Source organism: Thunnus maccoyii, chromosome 13, assembly GCF_910596095.1.
Source record: "Thunnus maccoyii chromosome 13, fThuMac1.1, whole genome shotgun sequence".
Classification (NCBI taxonomy): domain Eukaryota; kingdom Metazoa; phylum Chordata; class Actinopteri; order Scombriformes; family Scombridae; genus Thunnus; species Thunnus maccoyii.
Window position 1 is genome coordinate 26,125,784 of NC_056545.1, and position 20,288 is coordinate 26,146,071.

Sequence of the window (20,288 nt, forward strand, 5' to 3'; positions counted from 1 at the left end):
CTGACTTTGATCTTTTATGAATGTGTGCAATTATTTCGGGATTTAGAAACCAAAAAAAGGTTTACCATCAGTTAATACAGTAGTTCAACAAACCCTGTATAACAAGAAACAAGGATGCATTGGTAATCATTCAGTGATTGTGACAACATACATTGAAAGATAGTGAAACTGTAAGAAGTAATGTCTCTTGCATTTATTTTTGCTATTTGTCTGTGAGAAATCAAACTATGTGTCTCTGAATTTCGTGTAAAATGTGTGTGGAACATAAAGACTAACACACAGACCTGGAAAACAAACTGCTAAATAATCTAATCAAATGTCAGCTGATCAAAAGAGAAGTAATAGGCTATTTCATATCTCAGGGTTGAAAGTATGAGCTGGATCTTTGAGCTTTGATCTTTCCTGCAAATGCAGGGACGTGTGAATGTTTACAGTCCAACACATGCTGATGCATCGCGGTCATAATCAAAAGTATAGCTCCACTGTTCACAGCATGACAAAAAAAAAAACCCAAAGCTGATGAAGGACAAATGTTAGTCTAATTGAAGTGCACTGTAATCAAATTATCATCATCTGTACTATGAAATTAACTAAATAGACTATATAAGCACATTAGTGTCACAGTTTGACCAAAATAGATTTTTAAGGGAGACAGCAGCAGCCGATATAAACGCCACAAATGCATCCAAAGCTTGTCTAGAATTGTGACCATTTAAATGTCTGGCCAACTGTAAAATAACAAGGGTTCAGTCTTTATACAATCAAGCATAATGAAACTCTCGATTTATATAATTCATTTAGGAAGTGAGCATCTTGTTAAAATACAATAAAGATAACAAGACCTTACAGCGGGGTTTTACACACTACAGACACAACTGGCTCTTATCAGATATTTCATAAAAAAAAGCCAAAATCATTCCAAACTAATACATCAGTCTAAAGCTTCTTAATATCAAATCAGAGCTCATATACTACAGAGGGGTTTCCTTCCTGCAGCTCCACACTCCCCGGGCCCACAGGTTGATCAGGCCTTCTCTCCAGTCGCCTTCTCCTGTCACATTTCATCTTACTCAAACGAAGGATAGGTCACATTTACTGCTGAGGGGGGAAAAAACAGCGGTGAGGGAAAGCTGGAAAGCCCAGCGGGAACATCAACTGGCTGTTCCTGATGGATGATAGAGGCAGCCTAGGGAACAGCTTGCATTTGCATGGCTTTTGTGCGCATGCACACACACACACACACACACACACACACCTGCCCACACAAACACGCCCACACGCACTTGATTTTGTTTTTTGAATAAGGATTAAGGGAGACATTTCATCCCCCTGCGCGCGTGCACACACACACACACACACACACACACACACACACACACAGACACACACACACACACAAGAATTAGCTTTTCCCATGTTCCTCCTGTTGTGGTAGCAAACAGTTGGCAGTGATTATGCCTCATCATCCTTGACTGAGTGAGCCTCATTCATATGGATCAGAGTGTACAGCTTCTTAAGAGCCTCTGGAAACAGTGAGGGAGCATAGTAATCAGCTATCAACTGTGATCAGGGGAAACTCTCAACACTTTGAACGTTGATGAATATATCTGATGTCAAAGATAACTTATTCTTAGAGGCAACAACAGACGCAGGGTGAAACATCAGTATCTTAAATGCCTCATCAGAGTCAGTGATATTCACTGTATCACACCAGCAGAGCTGAAAGCAGCACCAAGAGCACAACAGTGATCCACCCGATAAAAAACATGTCATCCCCAAGATGTTTTTTCTAGACTTAGACTGAGATTTGTCTTTCAACAAAGTGAAAAGAATCTCTGGTGAGGTTTACATTCAAACTTAGAAAACACTCTCACTGGAATAAATTAAGCTCAATTAAAATAGTTTCTTTTGGTGTAAAAACATTCATGTTTTAATGAAAATTTAGCTGTGATTAGTGTGTGTTAAACATACTTAAATCAAAAACTACTGCAACAGTTTATGTATCAAGCACCAAAAGAAAAAACCTGGCTCACACAAAAAACTGACAGCACAGGATGTTCAAATCTGTCAACAAAACCACCTCCACAAAATCTTGCTTTAAACACAGAAGACCAAACACCATAACTGCAATGCTTTCCAGTAGCAAACACTTCCTTCCCTGTGTTCACCTGACACACACTAATCCCTGGAACTCTTTAATTCAATCCGCGGGATTAGCAGCCAGCTGTACGAGACACAACTAGCTGTAACCATAAACCTGTTAAACAAATACTTGTATCGCCAATCAATGTGACCTGATGGAGAAAGCAGGCAGCAGTGCCCCCCAGGCAAGACACCGCACACAGAGTCCATGAGCAGCGATCAATCTGACTGGACAGACAGACACTCTGGGACAACCCCAACCGAGTCCAGGGCCACCCTCAGGCACTAATAAACCCAGGATTACACAGGATGTAAGAGTGCTAACTGGCAAGTTGGATGAGCCAATTATTTCTCCTCTACTCACACTGACAATGAGTGTGCTGCTTCCAGCATGGCTGACCTTCCTGGAATCCTAGAAATGTCGCCTGACAATGGTCCCTCTAACAAGGACAGACCAGCCCAGGATCGCCCCCTCACCAGACGAAGGACAGATGAATACTGATCTGCAGATTTGTGTTGGAGAGGACTCTATATATTTCCAGGTGGGGCAGGGCCTGGATGGTGGCTCCACCCTCTGTCCTTGTGACACCGCTCGCTGTCCGGTGGCTGGACCTGCTACTGGTGATCATCTATTTTTAGAAAGGGGTTAGTAACCCTGGGCTGTGGAGGTAGTCCAGCAGAGATAGCCAGAAGGGTTGGAAGAGAATACAAAGCTTTAAATATCACAATGCTGGAAATCTGCAATGATGTGAACCTGCACTGTATTAATCTGTGGTTGCTGAAAATCAGAAGCCATCTATCTTTTCCCTTGGGAGTGATGTTCAGTGCCCTCTAAATCCTTCAGAGTGGAGGAATATCCCAGTGATCTCTAGACCTTCTCACTGCTGTTAGAAACCTGTGATCAGCTGGCCGGCAGGCTGCCAGGTCAGGCCTGATGCACTGAGACTGCTGCTTTACTCTCCTCTAACTGACCAATTCAATATGCACCAAGCTGTGAGCTGTAGCTAGAAAACAAGTCAAGCTTTCACTACTCATTAAAGACTGAGCAATAAAAATGCACACTATATGAGCGAGAGCTGGACTGAATTTATAGGCACACATGATTTTTTTAAATCAGGAGTATCAAAGAGGATAAGATCAATACATGGATAAATATGTCCAGAGCTGACCGAGATTAAAGGAACACTGATAGCTTTGGATATAAACCAAAACTTTTAGACAGTAAGTAATCCAAAACTAGAACAATTGTCTCAAAGCTGACATTAATACATTCATTAAAGACATAACTTCCATTGATGCTACAGGTTCCATTTGTTCAGTTTTACGGATTTTATGGTTGATAATGAAAGTTTTCCAGCAAACTCAAAATACAGACACCAAGGATGTAATTTACACTGGGAATGGCAGGGCATGTATCCTTCACTTTTCAAAATGATATTTTTGTCCCCCTCACTTCTGTACTTTCAGATTGATTTTCTTAAGAAAATCTCTGTGAACCATGTCCCTCTTATTGTCCAGCTGCCAAAATCCAGACAAGAGAAAAGCAACAAGCTTACCGAGCAGCAGAGACTCCTATGAGGCCTTGTTTGTAGTGTTTTTTTAAGGCCTTGTGCAAGCTGAGAAGAAGACCTGCAGGCAGTAATCAAGGTTGAAAAAAAGTAGTTAAGTCCTTTGTAGTAAAGTCGCAAATATAATATTATAAAGTATCAGGTCTCAATCAAGGAAACTATCATTTTAAGTAGGATTAGTGTGTTAACAATACTTATATCTTATGGCAAGCACACATATACAGTATTTATATTAAAAGTTGTTTTTTTCTTCTTTGTTGAGTCCCTCGAATTCTGAAACCAAACCTACACCCTTGTCAGAAACTTGTTGTGTTTTCCAGTTTTTGTGTCTTCATATGCTTGCACTATACTAGGTTAGCAAGAAAGTACATCTCACACATGGCATGAAAGTGGTTTGCTTACCAAATACTCTGAAGAAATGTTGCTGTAGAACACGGTATCAAGATGATCTACATGAGGATCTGGCATACTAAGTGAACCCAGATGTTCTAACACAGCACACAAGCACAGGTGTTTTTCCCTCAGAGTGTCTTTATGCACTTGTGTGTGTTTATGGTGTAACGAGTGTGACCTGACTCTGTGTGTGTGTGTGTGTTTGTGTGTGAAGTCCTGCAGGTGCAGATTATAGTATAGGTGTATAAAGCGTTGACGCATCTAACAAGAGGATGTTCACGGCCTCTGACTGTGGATAATGATCTAATGAATACAATTAGTCGCATAATTACACTTGCTTTGTTATGGCCAGTTATTCTAAATGAGTACAGACTGCAGTCAGTAGTAATCTGACTTAACGCAGCCATTTCCTCTGCGACTTTACACTTTGACCCTCAACGTTTGTCACATGCAATCATCACTACCTTCTGTATTGTGTGAAATGTGAGCTCCATCCTTAACGGTACAGTATTTCAGCACCATCACTGCCTGCAGGCTGAACAGCACTTTTCTCCAACATCTACAAACACCAAAACAAAATCTTTCTATTTTATCTCTTTTAAATGTGCATTTGGTGGTTTTTTTTAAAAAAAAAGCCTCAGAACAAACCTCTCAGAAACAAAGTCAGACTTGAGGTTGTGTTCTTTGTTTGGGGGAAGGTCACGGGCAGAGAACTAAAGAGGCATTGCCATTAGCAAGCTGCTGAAGCAGATGAAGCAAATGTTTAGCCCGGCAGCCCTTCAACGACTCACTCAGGATGATTATTAAATTATTTAATCATCATTTTCATTTGATTAACAGTTTAGTGCAAATCAAACCATCTGCAATAATATACAATAAATTAAATTGCATGTATGTCTTGATTCATATTGGCTCTTACAAAAGACTGCAGAAGACCAGCAATAACACACAAGTAGAGATTTCAAATCTTTTTTTGTTTTGTTTTTTACCACAAGAATGTTGTTTTGCAAGTGTTTGTTTTTGACATCACAAAATTATTTTAACACCACAAATGTTGTGACGTCAGACCACTCCCTTGTTATTCAACCCACCATACAGGCCATGGGAACATAGAGCAACTAAAATTAATCAACTCCATATTTACAACAGTAAAAATTGTCTTGTAATGTAGCACACAACACTGCAGTTTCTCCATTTTAGAGGCTGACTTTTTACTTTAACTTTTAGTCAGCAATTACTGACTAATATCAGAGGCTTTTTTTCAACTGATGTACTAGTTTTTCTTCAGGGAGCATGAAGGGCAGATTCTTCTTGAGAAACACAAGAATTTAAGCCCTCTGAGCTGTGAGCTTCTTTCTCCCTTCATCAATAATGTTAGCTGCAGCATTGAAGAGTCTCTCATTCTCCACGCCGGTGCAAGCTACAAAGAGAAATATAGATGCAAGGAGCCAGGAGAGGGGAGCCAAGGTCGGTCGATTCTCCAGAACTGGATTGGATTTGAGGAATGGTTTGCACACTAAAATAGGTTGCTTTCTTAAAAAGGAGAGCTCTGGTGTCAGCTGGCCCAGGGTCAGATTCTGCTTCTCACTCCTCCAGGATTTCATCAAAAGACTACCGGGCTCTGCTCTTTCATGCAATTCCATCATCCACGCAGAGGGATATTTCTACCGGTCTATTGTACATAGACCTGAGCAGAAATAGTAGAGCATGTCATATAGAGAAGATGAAAAAGAGAGAACTGACAGCAGAGATTTTAGCAAAGGTTTAAGCTCTTTCTCTTTGGCTGGCAGAACTCACTGAAATCAAAAACCTGTCTTTGGAGCCGTGAGTGCTGATTCCTTCCCCAGCAACTCTGTCACTGCTAAGCACTAGCTCTGCCAAAGCCTCCTACACCATCACTGCACACAGAATTGAAAGTAAACTGAACTAAAGAAGGAAAAAACTTTTTTGGGGGAAATATCTTAAGGATATGGCTGTTGATTTTATATACTTTTTCTTATTGTCAACAAATTGATCTTACTTACAGGTATTGTGTATGTATCCAAAGGCTAATATATCTTATTCCTCTGTGGCGTAGACCTCCATTGTTGTCCAAAAACTATTAAAAACACATCAGTGAGCCACACCACTGCACTGGGTGACATGCTCCTTCATTATGAAGGGTATGCTCACGTTGGTTTGTTTAGAAACTGTTCCAAAGACTAATAACAGCGATCACGTTTTCAGTCTCCATAGAGTAGTTCTGTGGACAGCAGAGGCCACTGAGCATGTGCGGGAACGTTGTTTTGTTTACAGAGCTTCGCTAGTTTGTTATGCTACATATCACAAGCTCTTGACTTTGTACTACATAAATCTGAGGGGTTGTGAGATGATTAACGGGAGAGAAAAGAAGAAAAACAAAGTTCTGATACACAAATCTGTTTTCAGTTTTTAGAATTTTTCTCTTTGATTTTTGGTGAAATATTGGATCATTTGAACATTTATTGAAATGAAAGCATGTGAGAAGTTTAGAGGGAAAAATCACTATTTGGTGGAGCTGTTAACAACTCATAGACATCTGAAATGTGACCCCGTGGTTGGAAACCACTGGTTTCATCTTTAACAATGTGTTGTATTTTAAAAGCTTGTTATATTATCCATTGTGTCAAATCTTTATCTGAAAAGTAACTAAAGCTGTCAAATAAATGTAGTGGAGTGGAAGAATAAAGTAGCATCAAATGGAAATACTCAAGTAAAGTACAAGCACTGTACCTCAAAATTGTACTTAAGTACAGTACTTGAATAAATGTACTAGTTACTTTCCACCACTGCCTTTGAGACACACTGTCTTACTTAAGATACAGAATATTATCAACTATTCTACATAGACCAGTAGTAAAATACACCAACAAATTGCAATAGTACATAATCAAAATACATAAAATAATTGCAACACATAGGAGTTGGCTCCTTAAGAATAAATTTACTGTTTTATCTCATTGGGAAGTCTCTGCTGCTATTACCTCTATGTAGTACACACATTCAACAACATGGACATGGAACTAATCCATTTCTCTTTAAATATAGAAGCAAGATTGTGTTGCACACCCCATTATATGCAACACAGACCTGGTCCTTGTGCAATAACTGCCCAATACTTCACAGAGTTTAACAAATCCACCCATGTATCACTGGCAACAGATGTGCACAAAGAAAATACCATCTGTTAATGCATATCTCATTACTCCTGTACATATCAGATAGTTGCCACATATGGGTTGTGTGAAAAACTACAAAAGCCCCTGTGAATGTGTGGGTGTTTACTTGAAATCACAGAGATAACAATTACTATTTTTAACTATCCACAATTTAAGCTAACAAAAAAAAAACTTCAATAATTTTCTGCAAATTTTCATCTCCAAAAGGAAATTAAATAAAGTTTGAGTTAAACTTCAAAGAAAAACCATCCGGGGAGCCTGGTGGAGCAGAGGCTAACCTGGAAAGGACTATCTGCTGAACTTAACATTTGAGTACTTTGTTTCCTGTTACTGTGACAGAAAGATATGCACAATGGTCAAAGTATTACTTTTGTAAATAAAACAATGTATTGCATTGTGCTTACACTTTCTATCTGTTCTAAAAATCACTACATCAAGTTCTTGTAGTTTATTGCTTAAATTAAGAAGTTGTTAATTTTTCAGCTTTCCAATAACTATCCCTAGTATTTGTAGAGAAAAAAAGAAAAGAAAGGATCTAATGATGAGTGCAGATAGAAGTATGTGTAATGTGGGATTATAAATAAAACACAGACACCTAAAGGTGCATTCATTGTCTTTTCTTTTTTTTTTAAATGATAGCGCTGTCCATGGTGATGTTATAGGCTTAGCAGAGGTCAATCATTTGCATTGTCATTGTTTTACAAGATCGGGCCCGGCGTCATGAGGGCTCTTAGGGCTTAGCCCCCTCAGTTGTATTTGCTGCCCTCTCTGTTTAAGCTTTATGTAGAAAAATAGCAAAAGCAACAAAATTATTGGCCGAGATACATGTGACTACCGCTTAGCTGTTGATTCAGAACCATGGTTTGTTGTGTGTATGTGCCGCGCTGTGTACTGAACCGTAGCGGAGGAGATCGACAGAAAGACAGACGTGTTCGGTTTCTTAGCCTGCTTGCTTTTCATGGTTGTAAATAGAATTTCTGGTTCTAATTCCATTTTCCCCCCATTGTAGCAACCGTCAGACAGAAGGGAAACGACAGGGAAGTGAAGGAATAGTCAACGAGAGAGAGAGAGAGAGATGCAAGCCGCAAACAGCAGTTTCTACGCGCCTCCGCCTGCTGATTTTGAGTGATTTTTGTGAGAGTTCTGATTAATAACCAGGTTAAAATGATTATTGTATGCCTATTCTTGTTTAACTTACATCTGGGTTAGTTAAAGTGTTACAGTCGCCTATCCCTCCAAAAATCTTTTGCCCTGTTGCTGATTTTTTGGTGTGTGTTTCGGGGGGAGAGATGGGGTTTGGCTGAGTTGAAGGCCCAGCTCTAATACTCATGGTTCACGATTGGTCTATACCCAATGGAGTCCACTGTGACAAGTGGCCACAGAGGAAAAGCTGCTGTCAAGGTTTGTGGAAGAGTTTTGGACAGCACACAGACCAGCCTCTCTAGAGAAGGATGGGAAGCAGACTGACAGAACAGACACAAACTCAACCAGCCATCAATTATTTCAGTTAGCTCACCGGCCATATGGAAGTAACAGCAGAGCTCTGGGGACACATAGCAGAACAACATCTTGAGCTACCAGGACACTGAAATATACAAGACATTTTATGAAAGAGATTTGAGGTCTAGTGACTGGTACATATTCAATGTTGAAGCTGACAGGGCTGGAAAATACCAGAGAACTGCTGCAGAGTCACTTTTGCTGATGTACGATGATACTGAACCTCAACAAAAATATTCTAGATGAGGGTGTAGTCAACCTTTCAGTTGGTTTAACAGCTCAATCAAGCAACAGAAACAAAATAAAGTAGCTGTATCTTTGTTTTTACTTTTATCTTCCTATAGCTTAGCCATGTTCTGCCAATAAACAGTCTGATAAAAGAAACTGACTAGTGGAGGTTCCCAGTGGGTATCTCATTCATGCTGGTGTCTCTCATATACAGGCTAATGAGAATGGGGGAGAAGTGTAAGTGGGGTGGAGTGCAGGCTAGCATTTGGCTGAGGTTAACTGAAAGATCTGAGAACCCACAGAGACCTTAATGGTTGTGATTTGAATAATGAAGGCTAATACACAGATACGGCTGTACGCCTGGCACAGTATGAACTAATGAGGACCTGCAAATGTATTCATGTATCTGCTCTCTACAAAACACTGGAAAACATGTGTAACTGATGTGTCACACTTCAAGACTTACACTTCAATAACTTAACAGAAAGAGAGGCAGAACAGCGCAGGTTGAAGGTATCGGTGGCCCTTTCCAATGCAAAGGCACCCCTTCCAACATCACCATCCAGGAAAGGAAGGCTGTGATGTCACTGAGCAAGGACCAAAACATCACCATCCTACCAGCTAATAAAGGAAGATGTGGTCAGTGGTCCTAAACACAGCGGACTACCACACCAGGGTCACCACACTATTCAGTGACACTGATACATATGAAACACTGAGGCGAGATCCCTCCAGTGTATACAAGAATAAGGCCATGGAATGGTTACAACAGCAAGTATCGCTTGTATCATGGAGAAGCCATCCCATGCATGAATATGCCCTCATTGTTTACATGCATTCCAACTATGGAGGTGGTGGAAACTGCAAGGAAACAACTGCTACATGACAACACCCTTAACAATAGAACCAACCTCAGCCCAGACCAGATTTGTGAACTGCTGGACTTCTGTCTGAACACCACCTATTTCCAGTACAACTGGGGGTTTTATAGACAAAAGCCTGGCTGTGCCATGGGCTCACCAGTATCTCTCATTGTAGACAACCTCTACATGGAGGTAGAAAGCAGAGCCCTGAACTCCTTCAGCGGAACAGTACCAAGCCACTGGTTTAGATATGTAGACAACAAATGGGTCAAAACTAAAACCCAGGAAGTGCATACCTTCACAGAACACATTAACTCTGCAACCAGCAACATAAAGTTCACACAAGAGGATGTCAGAAACAACAGCTCGGCCTTTTGGGACTGTGCTGTACACATTGAAGAGGACAGGAGCTTCATGTCTGCCAACACTCCTGATTTCCGTGGGAGTCTCCCTATTTTTAACCCTTTCAGCCATTGAGCTCCCAATTGCTAATTACTCCTGTTAATCTCCAGATGTCATAGTTTTTCCTTTTCGTTATTGCAACCTGTTTCTGGCACTGTACAGTGTGTGTGCGCAGCTGCTGTCTGCACAAACAGTCTTTCATCCTGTCCCCTGTCCTCCTCCCTCTGCTGCTGATGTGATTGACTGTCAGCAGGTACTGCTGGTGGAGAGAGCAGGTACTGGTTTAGCTACATACATACAGCTTTCATTGTGATGCGCTGTGGTTGTGTAAAACATACCAGCGACACTGTGGGCAGAGCAGTTGAAAATAATCGCTTTTGTACAAGTTTATGCTTGTTGAACAAGCACTTTGATAAGCTAGGATATATCATGACCCTGCACCACTGAGCTGACAATGTACCAACAAGTGCCCAGGCTCAAGAGGAGGAGCACAAACACCTGAAGAATGCACTTAAAGCCTTTGGATACCCTAACTGGACCTTTGTGAAAACAGCCAACATCAACACTGCGGGTGGTGAAGAAAAGATACGCATCAACATCATCATTCCATACATGTCTGGAGTATCTGAGAAACTCAGGAGGATTTTCAACAAATACCACAGTCCTGTGTTTTTCAAACCCAGCAACACACTAAGACAGAAACTGGTCCACCCGAAAGGCCGTACAACCAAACACAAGGAAAGTATATGCAGTCCAGTGCAGTGAGGAAAGCACAGACTTGTATATCGGGGAAACTAAACAAACATTAAACAAAGGCATGGCTCATCACAGGAGGGCCAACTGCTCAGGTCAAGACTCAGCATTTTACCTACACCTGAAAGCTAAGGGACACTCTTTTGAGGACAACAATGTACATATTTTGGATAGCTAGGATAGATGGTTTGAAAGAGGAGTGAAGGAGGCTATCTACATCAAAGTAGAGATACCATCCCTCAACAGAGGAGGTCTACGACTAGGGCTGAACGATAAATCATATTTTACCCCAACACTAGCTGCTAGCTGCTAGCTCGGTTAGTACAGTGCATTTACAATCTAGGGTTAACTGTGATAATGCTAATGCTAATTTTCGCTAGCAAAAACAGGCTTAAAACCATTAAAACAAAATGCACTTACCAGAAAAAAACTAACATCCAACTCCTTAGAAGGTCTTTTAGTACAACCAAACAAGACTATTTTAGGGAACCAAAATGTTGCAATTAACCTTAATGAACTGAAAACACACTGAAATAGTGACAGCTATGGCTACATTTAGTCTATGAATCTGGGGTTATGCCATGTTTATGTTACATAACCAAAATTGCTGCCGTGGTAGCAACTTGTAAATCACAAGGTAGCCACACCCTAAAGCTTACCCTGCTTTATCATCTATTGTACTCTAAATGGGACCATAATTCACAAAATGAACATCATGCTGTATTGACAAAGACTTGAAACTAGTGATTGAGACCCTAAACTCACTAGGAAAGTGTTTATTGAGGTAATAAATCAAGTGAGAATGAGAGTCATTTTCTCATAGACTTCCATACAATCAGACTTCTTTTTGGAGCCAGTGGAGTCGCCCCCTGCTGGCCATTAGAGAGAATGTAGATTTAAGTCACTTCCGCAGTTGTTTTCACACAGATATTTTTTATTTCAACACTGTATGATAATAGATGTTTTTGTTGAGTTTAGAAGAAATTATTTTAAAAGGGAGCAGGGAAATTTAACTTTAATTTATTATAGTTATAATACTTTATTTAAATTAATGTTCTGTTTAATTGGTTGGGTATTCATGTGCAATTGGTTCAATAAAAGCATGTTTGAAATAATTTATTTCAATTCTTTTCTCAGTGAACATAGGCTATTCAATGTTTGGGGTCTTTGTTAGTAGTGTACCTATTAAAGCAGAAAGACATAGGAACTGCACACTTCAATATTTGTTTATTTATCACAAGTCATATCGTCATCACAATATTGAACAATGTTATCGCACATCGCAGATTTTCCTCATATCATGCCGCGCTATCTACAACACCACCTATCCCCCACCTACAACACTGTTCTTTCATCCCTTCCCAGGAGATTTAACAACCATTCACATTTGGCCTCATGCGGCAACTCCAGTCACTGTTGTTTACACTTGGCCCCAGGTCACTCCAACAACTCTAACAACTGTTGTTACAACAGCCAGGAGCACTAACGAACCAAGTGGTATCAATGACCTTGATAACCCCACAGACTCAGTTAGAACTGAAGAAGCCCCCTTGGATGAGAGGTGAAACGTCTTCAAGTATCTACAACCAAGTCCTCCTTGGACACACTTCAAGCTTCATAATTGTGTTCGTGTTATGTTTAGTGTAGAGGCGCTACTGGCATGGCACACCTGAATCTGTACAGTCGAGTGAATCGAGTTTGATCATTCTTGTAAGCTGTCCATTGTGAGCCTGGTAATGTGCCAGAAAGGAGTGCAACACTAAATCGGTGAAGCGCTCTTTAAGTGAAGGCCTGATTTCTGTGCACATAGACAAAATTTATAGGGTGCATTAGACCACTAACAAAAGGCTGAAGCCTGATTTGAAAAAAATGGGCTTTAGCTTACTGATGCGGTGCTTTAGTGCTCTTTTGACAGGCAACACATCAACAGGAAACAGTGCATAAATCTGACTAGTCTGGATTCTCTCATACACAAAAACACATGGAAGATAAAAACACTTCACAAATATGGCAAGACCATCATTTCTAAAGCTTACACATCACTCTTAAGCTGCTTTCTTTTGATCACCTCAACCCTAAAGGACAGCTTGCCTGTTTTACTGTTAAGTTGGTGTGTTGATTAACCCTGCAAGCACACAGTAGACTGAGTGCATGACAGCCGCGCTCCACAAAACACACTTTGGGAGCTTCCAGGAATTTGGCGGCTGATTCGACAGAGGAGGTGGCTGATGCTTCCAGCACTAGCTTTGTAAGTGAAACAGGTACAGCTGTTACTCTTTTCTCCCAGCTGCAACATGAAAGCTTGTCAGACATCAAATGAATCACGATGGATTCCACAGGGCCTAGCATCTCAACACTACAGACTGGGAAACACTCTTCAGCTGCACATTACGGCGAAACTATTCTGTGAGAGCATTTATAACGCTCTCCTGCAAACGCATTTTCAAAGACTAGGCCAAAACCTAGTACATGGCTGGACTGTGTATGGTCAATGTGTAAAATTGTGGCCAATTTCTTACAGGGATAGTCAGTGGTAGTGTCTAAAATGTGTTTTCTTGGATATTAAATGTTCATCTGCAATTTTCTGTAGTGGCCCCAGTAATATTTGCTGGTAAAGTGTACTGAAGTAGCATCACATGACATGGTTAAGCTATGTTTGAGTCAAAAAAAAAGGGTATAAAAGCAGTTGAAAGAACAATACTTTACTTCAATACTCTCCACTTATACCTTGGGATGTTTGATTGGAAAGAGAACTTATTTTAATTCTAACTATTCTAATTACCTATCTGTGAACTCCCCCTGCTCTTTCATCTATTTCAGTCTGCGGGTGTCTCCCGTTTTTCACTCTGTATTAAGTGTTTTGTCAGAGTGATGGTTATTCGTGGTGCTTTAACTGTGCGCTCTCTCTCATGCCTCTATGTGTCTCTTTTCTGCCTCTTTCCCGGTCGAGAATTATGGAGGCTGTGGTGGAAATTGTGAATTAAAGTTTTGACAGCATTTTGGGTGCAAATTAAGGAGGCTTATCTCTGCCTGGTTACCGCAGTTACAGTCAAATCAATCGCACCTGCAGAGCAGCCGCCCTACAGCTGAATAAGTCTCATGTTTTATCTGCAAGACTCGTGTTTTAATGCTGTTGTTCATTGTTTGTGATGTGAAAACGTCAGAGAAACAAAAAGTTTGTGTCCTGATATTAATTCAGCTATAAAATCCAAACGCACCATGTAGCGTCGATCAGACTGGACGGTAGAGGAGGAGATGCAGAGACGCTGGTACATGGGTTTAGCCGACTTCACTGCATTTAACACCGTAGCTGAGAGTGTCACAGCTCGGAGCAGAAAAAACAGTCACTCTGCATTGCGCTGCTGTCCTCTAATTCCATCATCTCGCACCAATTCCTTTTGAAGACCGATGGCCAATGAGGAAACTCCAACACTCCACTGGCCGACCAATGGTGTAACTTCATCACTCACTCACTCATGGACAACCACGTTATAGAGCTGGTCTGTGGCTGGTCCGGCCAAAAAGAGTCATTAAGAGGTTTCGGTCATCCTACAAAAGACTTGAAGAAATTGAACTTCTCTTTCTGTTTTAATTATAGGCTGTCTTTTGGCACACCATTTGTGAAAATTGTAACTCATACCTTTAATGGATGTAACACAATTGACAAAGCATCACACTCCACCAATACCTGACCCCTCTAGGTCTAGGCCAGGCACTGTTTTTTTTTTTTTTGTACCACACACACAAAGATGCATCCAGAGGTGCAGCCCCCCCCGATGGGGGATACATCAGGTTGGATACATGGAGAAATTACACACTGAACAAATATAAGGGTCTTTTGATTGGACTGCATCAAAGAAAAGGACTTCCTGCAGATTGCATAGAGCTCTGCAGTCATTTAGTCATCAGAATCAATTGGTATGATGACAAAAAATAGAAAATTGTTGCAATAAGAGAAGCAGCAGGACACAGCCCTGTACACCAACCAGCACAGACGCTCCCTGTTTATTCTCTGACTCGCGGAATGAAGCTGTGCTTGATACAATATGAGCGAAAGATGTCCAGACTTCCATTTAAAATTGCTTATGACATTTATTAAATTCACCAATATCGTAATAACAATATACACATGAACCTGCACCAATTCACACATCTACTGCAAACACAAGTCAAGTGATTTCCCAGAGGGGCTGAAGGAGCTGCAAGCTGTTGACATGTCCTCTTTTTCAGTAGCTGGGCCAAAGCTCTGCTATGATTACCAGAGCCTACGTGAAGACGTGTTAAGGAGGTTACAGCCATCAACACATTTAGAAAGAAAAAGTGGTCAGGAAAAACAGAAGTGATACTGCTGTTGCTTATTTACATCAGGCAAAAGACTTATCTCTAATGTAAAGCATGTAAACATAAGTCAAATTGACTAGAGGAAAATCCTAGAGCAGAGACATCAATATAATAATCAATATACACCTGGTCATCTTAGACATAGGATTCCTCAAAGGAAAAATCTATACTAAAAATAGTATCATACATTTCATCACACAGGTACAACAGGACAAAACACCAGCCAGCCACATGATGCTGGGTTGTTTAAATATGGACAATCTCTTAATCCTTCTTATATTATCTATTACAGCCCCATTTCTGGCATTTAACACTCATGAAGCTGCTACAAATATAACAAAGACACAAGAGGGAAGTTGGAACTGCTTAGCAGCAGCACTCCAGCCAATTCATCTTTCAGCCTGTGAGGATTTAAATCATATTCAAATCCAACAAACCAAAATTGAAACTGGTTTTCTCTTTGCTGAACAGACACTGTGCAGACACCATAAATTGCATTAAGAACAAAAGTGCAGACACTAATTTGTTACATGTCATTCATGAGCTCTCTGGCTGTGTTTCAAGGTGCAGCGCTAGAGGAGTCATTCATTTTTGAAGTCATCCTTCAAAAAAATTCAAAGGGGACTATTCAGCCCAGCGCCTCATGAATGAGGGATTAAACAACTTGTGAGCTGGGTGAAAGGAGCACCACTTGAGTCTGACATGAAGCCATATTACTTGTTTTCAGCAGACACCAAGTGGCTTTAGAGGAATGAGGAACCTGTAGAGACATACATTGGGTGCAATTTGTTTCTTTTTGTGGTTTTAAAACAAATGAAACCTGAGTAATTTTCTGCTGAATGACGTTATTTCACAATATAAATTATATATATATATATATATATATATATATATAGATAGATATATAGATAGATAGATAGATATAAACCTAAACAAAATCACAACTCTACAATTATAATCATAATGTCTATGCTGACAGGTCTGCCAGGGTTTCATTTTCATTGGGCCTGCAATTAACCATTATTCTAAATATATAGTAATCTTTGTTTTTTTAATTAAGTGATTGTTTTGTCCATAAAATATCAGACATTACTGAGGCATGCTCATCATGTTAAACCAACAGTAAACAACCCAAAGACATTGTATTCATAATGATTGATCAGACTAAAAAGAGACAAACGCTGCAAATCCTCACATTTGAGAAACTAGAACCTGAGACACCAGTTTTCATCAATAATCAGAAATGTTAATTAATTTTCTGTAGATGAATTACTGTAAATTGCAGTGCTGAGATGATTACAGTCTGTAATCATCTCAGCACTACTTATCATTCATCATGTCAGGCACCCTCAGTACTCTTATGCTCATGTGTGATCAAACTACACATCCCAAAATATCATTGGACTCAAAAACCAAAGAGAGCCAACAAAAAAGAAATCCTCTCAAATTATTGGGGACCACTTTGTCTCCCTCAAAAGGTCCCTGGTGGGGCCCCGGGCCGCAGTTTGTAAAACACTACGTTTGACCCAGCAGCAGCTGAAACCTGCACACATGCCCTACTGCTGTATGAAGCAACATCATTTTATGACAGGTGCATGACTGATACATGGCACACAATTGGCGCCGCGCGTGCACGCCGCATTTCAGTGCAGCCTCTTATTCCACGGGGGGCGTGCACGCGCGTGTGTAAAGCGCTTGAAAAAAAAATCAAGAGCAACTGCAGAGGATTCAACATCCTGATGTGCCCGCGAGGGAGCAATTCACTCAACTACGGCACAACACTGAAACCCATCTGCATTGCACAAAAGAGCGTTGTTCTGCTTTACTTCCCCATATTTACATAACACAGACTGGCCCTGCGACAAATGACTACACGCTCATGCACTTCAAATGAGATGATCTTAAAAGTTTCGCTTACCTAAATGAGTGCTCGGGCGTGTGTGCGCGTTCTTCCAGTCAAAGGGATCCAAAGGGATGTCCCGTTTGGACGCACGGTGCCTGTTTGATTCACTCTATTTACAGCCGATTGTCAGTAGACACTAACAGAAAGGTTCCATTCAGGCTGATCTGCTAGATGTGAGGCAGGATCAGCTGCTGACCTGAGATGTGTCCCATGTTTTGCACGCCCTCTCTTCCGGAAAACACGGACAGACCAACCCACACTAAAACCCCTCTCCTGTGTTGAGTGAAGGCACAGGAGTGAAGACACCCAGCGGCTGGATTTATACAGCCCACAGCTGGCTATTGTTGCAGGGAGCACTGCAATGTGCACACAGCGGCAAGAAAAGGGCTGACCATTAAACACTTTGAAACACTGACTGGTTTGTCGCACAGCAAACGGATAACCATAACTTTTATTATTCGACAAGAAATGAATCCACGGGTCCTAAGATCCGCCCTGTTCCTGCAGCGTGACCAATACTGTGTCATTACTGTAAATACTATGTTCTACAGCACCACAATGTCATATTTACATGATAAAAATACAGCATTGTACACGCAGCCAGTTCGATCATACGTTTTATGACCACAGGTGCTGCATGTGGAATTTCCTAGACTGCTCCCCTATTATGATTGGATTTAATAGACAGCGAGTTTATAGAGCAAAAGTACAGCTAGCGCCTCTACTGGCCATATTGCTGTATTCATTTTCCAATTGACAGAGCTCCAACAACTCAGTAATTAGTGCAGATAAGCAGAGCGGTCATTTCTGATTGTTGAGGCTAACAATCTAATTACTGACTCCACTGTAGTCAACCCTGAACATGTTGTAGGTAGTAAGTTCATCAGCTATGAGCATCAAAATCAGTTAAATTCCCACTAGATGCGTTTTTACCTTTACTTCCCCAAGATATGTTTGCTGAGCTGTGTCCTTCATATTCAGGAGTTAGAACATACGTTTACACTGAGGAGCTGCCCACTGAAATTTGTTGTCATCTCCCACTGTTAGACACTGAGCAGCTCCAGTGGAGCGACAGAGAGAGGAGATTGGATTTTAAGACATAAAAGGAAAACGTCACATTGCTGGGTGCAGGCATTCTTCCATGTGAGAATGTGGTGCTCGTTTGATGTGACAGATACAAACTGTACGCTTAGAGCTTTATTGGTCATTTAGGAATATCCTGAGTTGAGATACCCTTTTCTGTCTTATGGTGATTTGATATGTAAACGTTTACATCAGTCTCCTATGACATAGAGTCTTTCCTTTACTCAAAAATGTGTCTTTCTTTTTGTTCCTTCGGTTGGATGATGTTCTCTTCAGCGTGTGCAGAATGATGTATGTGCAGAGTTTGTTTTCACATTCATCTGCTGAAGAGGACATTTTCCCTGTCCTCACCTTAAATCTGAGTTTAGGGTGTGTACCTACCAGCAGGATTTGTGACATCACGACTGGTTTGGAAGCCAACAGACCTTTTTCATAGCGGATATTTTGACAGGTCAAAGCAGGAAAAACACAGGTGCAATTAATAACATTAATCATGGCTGAATCCCATTTAGTTTTTCCAAATTTAAGGCACCAGTACGGTGCATGATGGTTCACCAGTATGGCTTCCTTGGATACTTGAGTGGAACTGAGCCATCGTTAATGTTATTAGTTCCACCTGTGCTTCTCCTGATGTGACAAGTCAAACTGTTTGCTGTGAAAAAGGGTCTATTGTGGTCCAGTATGCAACTTATACAAGTGTGATGTGGAAACTTGAAGCTTCCAGTGCACAAACACTGAGAATGGACTTGACATCTTGTGTCCAACAGTTAAAATTCTGAAATGAACAATATTTGCATATTCATAGATTCTGAATTTTTATTGAGGCAGAAGGAATAGTTGTAATTTTAAGAATGTTTAACCCATTAATCACATTTTTTTTTATGGAAAAACCATATCAGACACAAATTATTATTCAAAGCAGAGCATTTTTTATGAGTCATAAAACATGTCTGGAGGGGATCTTTAAACGTCTAAGAACACACAGGACAGTGCTGCAGACCAGGCATCTGATCATTTTCAAATAACAAATGAAACATTCAACATTTCCCTTTTACTGTCCCTCCTCAGTTTTACACATCACTGGACCTTATCTAAGCTGTATGACAGCAGTGATGGATCATGCGAGAAAACACAATATCATACTGGAGAGCGTGATGGCTGAGGACAGACTATAATCTAACATACTATACGGCACATAATTGATGATTATGACACGTGGTTAAACCTCTCTTGGGGGAAAAAGGATGAATTGCGTGTCACTAACACACTGCCAATTCTAGCAAGCCTGTGTCAACATGATTCAGACTGAGAATACATTTCATAATACCACAGAACCACTATCCCCCTCTAATTCCAACAACTATTGTTCCCCTTCTGAATGCTCTAATTGTGCCTTAATTGAGATGATGATGTAACACATAAACATTGTTATTTTTCCTCATCACAGCATGAAAAAAAAAGTGAACCTGCTGTTCTTGGACACTTACACTTAAAACTGCATACCACTTTAAATGCTGCGCAGTATATCAGACTGTTTATAAGCTGTAAACTGCAGTAACTGGTTAGCCAAATAGGCAGTGGTTCTAGTGGGTGCTGTAGCCTTTGAGAGCACTCTTCCTGTCGAAGCCGTGGGGAAGTTCATAGCAAGTTCATTTAGTTTCTTGGCAACAGCTTCAGCCTCACAGCACAACACTGGCTGACGCCTGTGGGATAAGGGGCAGAATGTCCTCCCTCACAGCAAAATCACCCCCCAAATTTGAAAAAGTGTTTTCTAGCCTTTTCTCTCTCAAGGCAATTCTGTAGACATGTGTCCACACAGAGCTGCTGCACAGCGAGTAGCCTCTGCTTGTTCTCATATGAGTCATACAGCAAGCATAGTGCGAGTCAACCTCAACGCAGCCTTGTATGTGCATAG

At 40.7% G+C, this 20,288-nt stretch overlaps 1 protein-coding gene and 1 pseudogene across 2 annotated transcripts in view; one reads left to right on the top strand and one right to left on the bottom strand.

The window, feature by feature from the left end:
* Positions 1–17,728, bottom strand: part of camkk1a (calcium/calmodulin-dependent protein kinase kinase 1, alpha a) — a 61,054-nt gene extending 43,326 nt beyond the window's left edge. Inside the window, exon 1 of one of the 2 annotated variants that reach the window (XM_042430470.1) lies at positions 17,306–17,728. The gene's annotated coding sequence lies outside the window, so the exon portion shown is untranslated. Of the gene's footprint in view, positions 1–11,466; positions 11,504–17,305 lie in introns of those variants that run through there. The other variant, XM_042430471.1, reaches the window with a different exon arrangement.
* On the top strand, positions 9,874–12,532 carry LOC121910599 (annotated as a pseudogene).
* Positions 17,729–20,288: the final 2,560 nt, after the last annotated feature.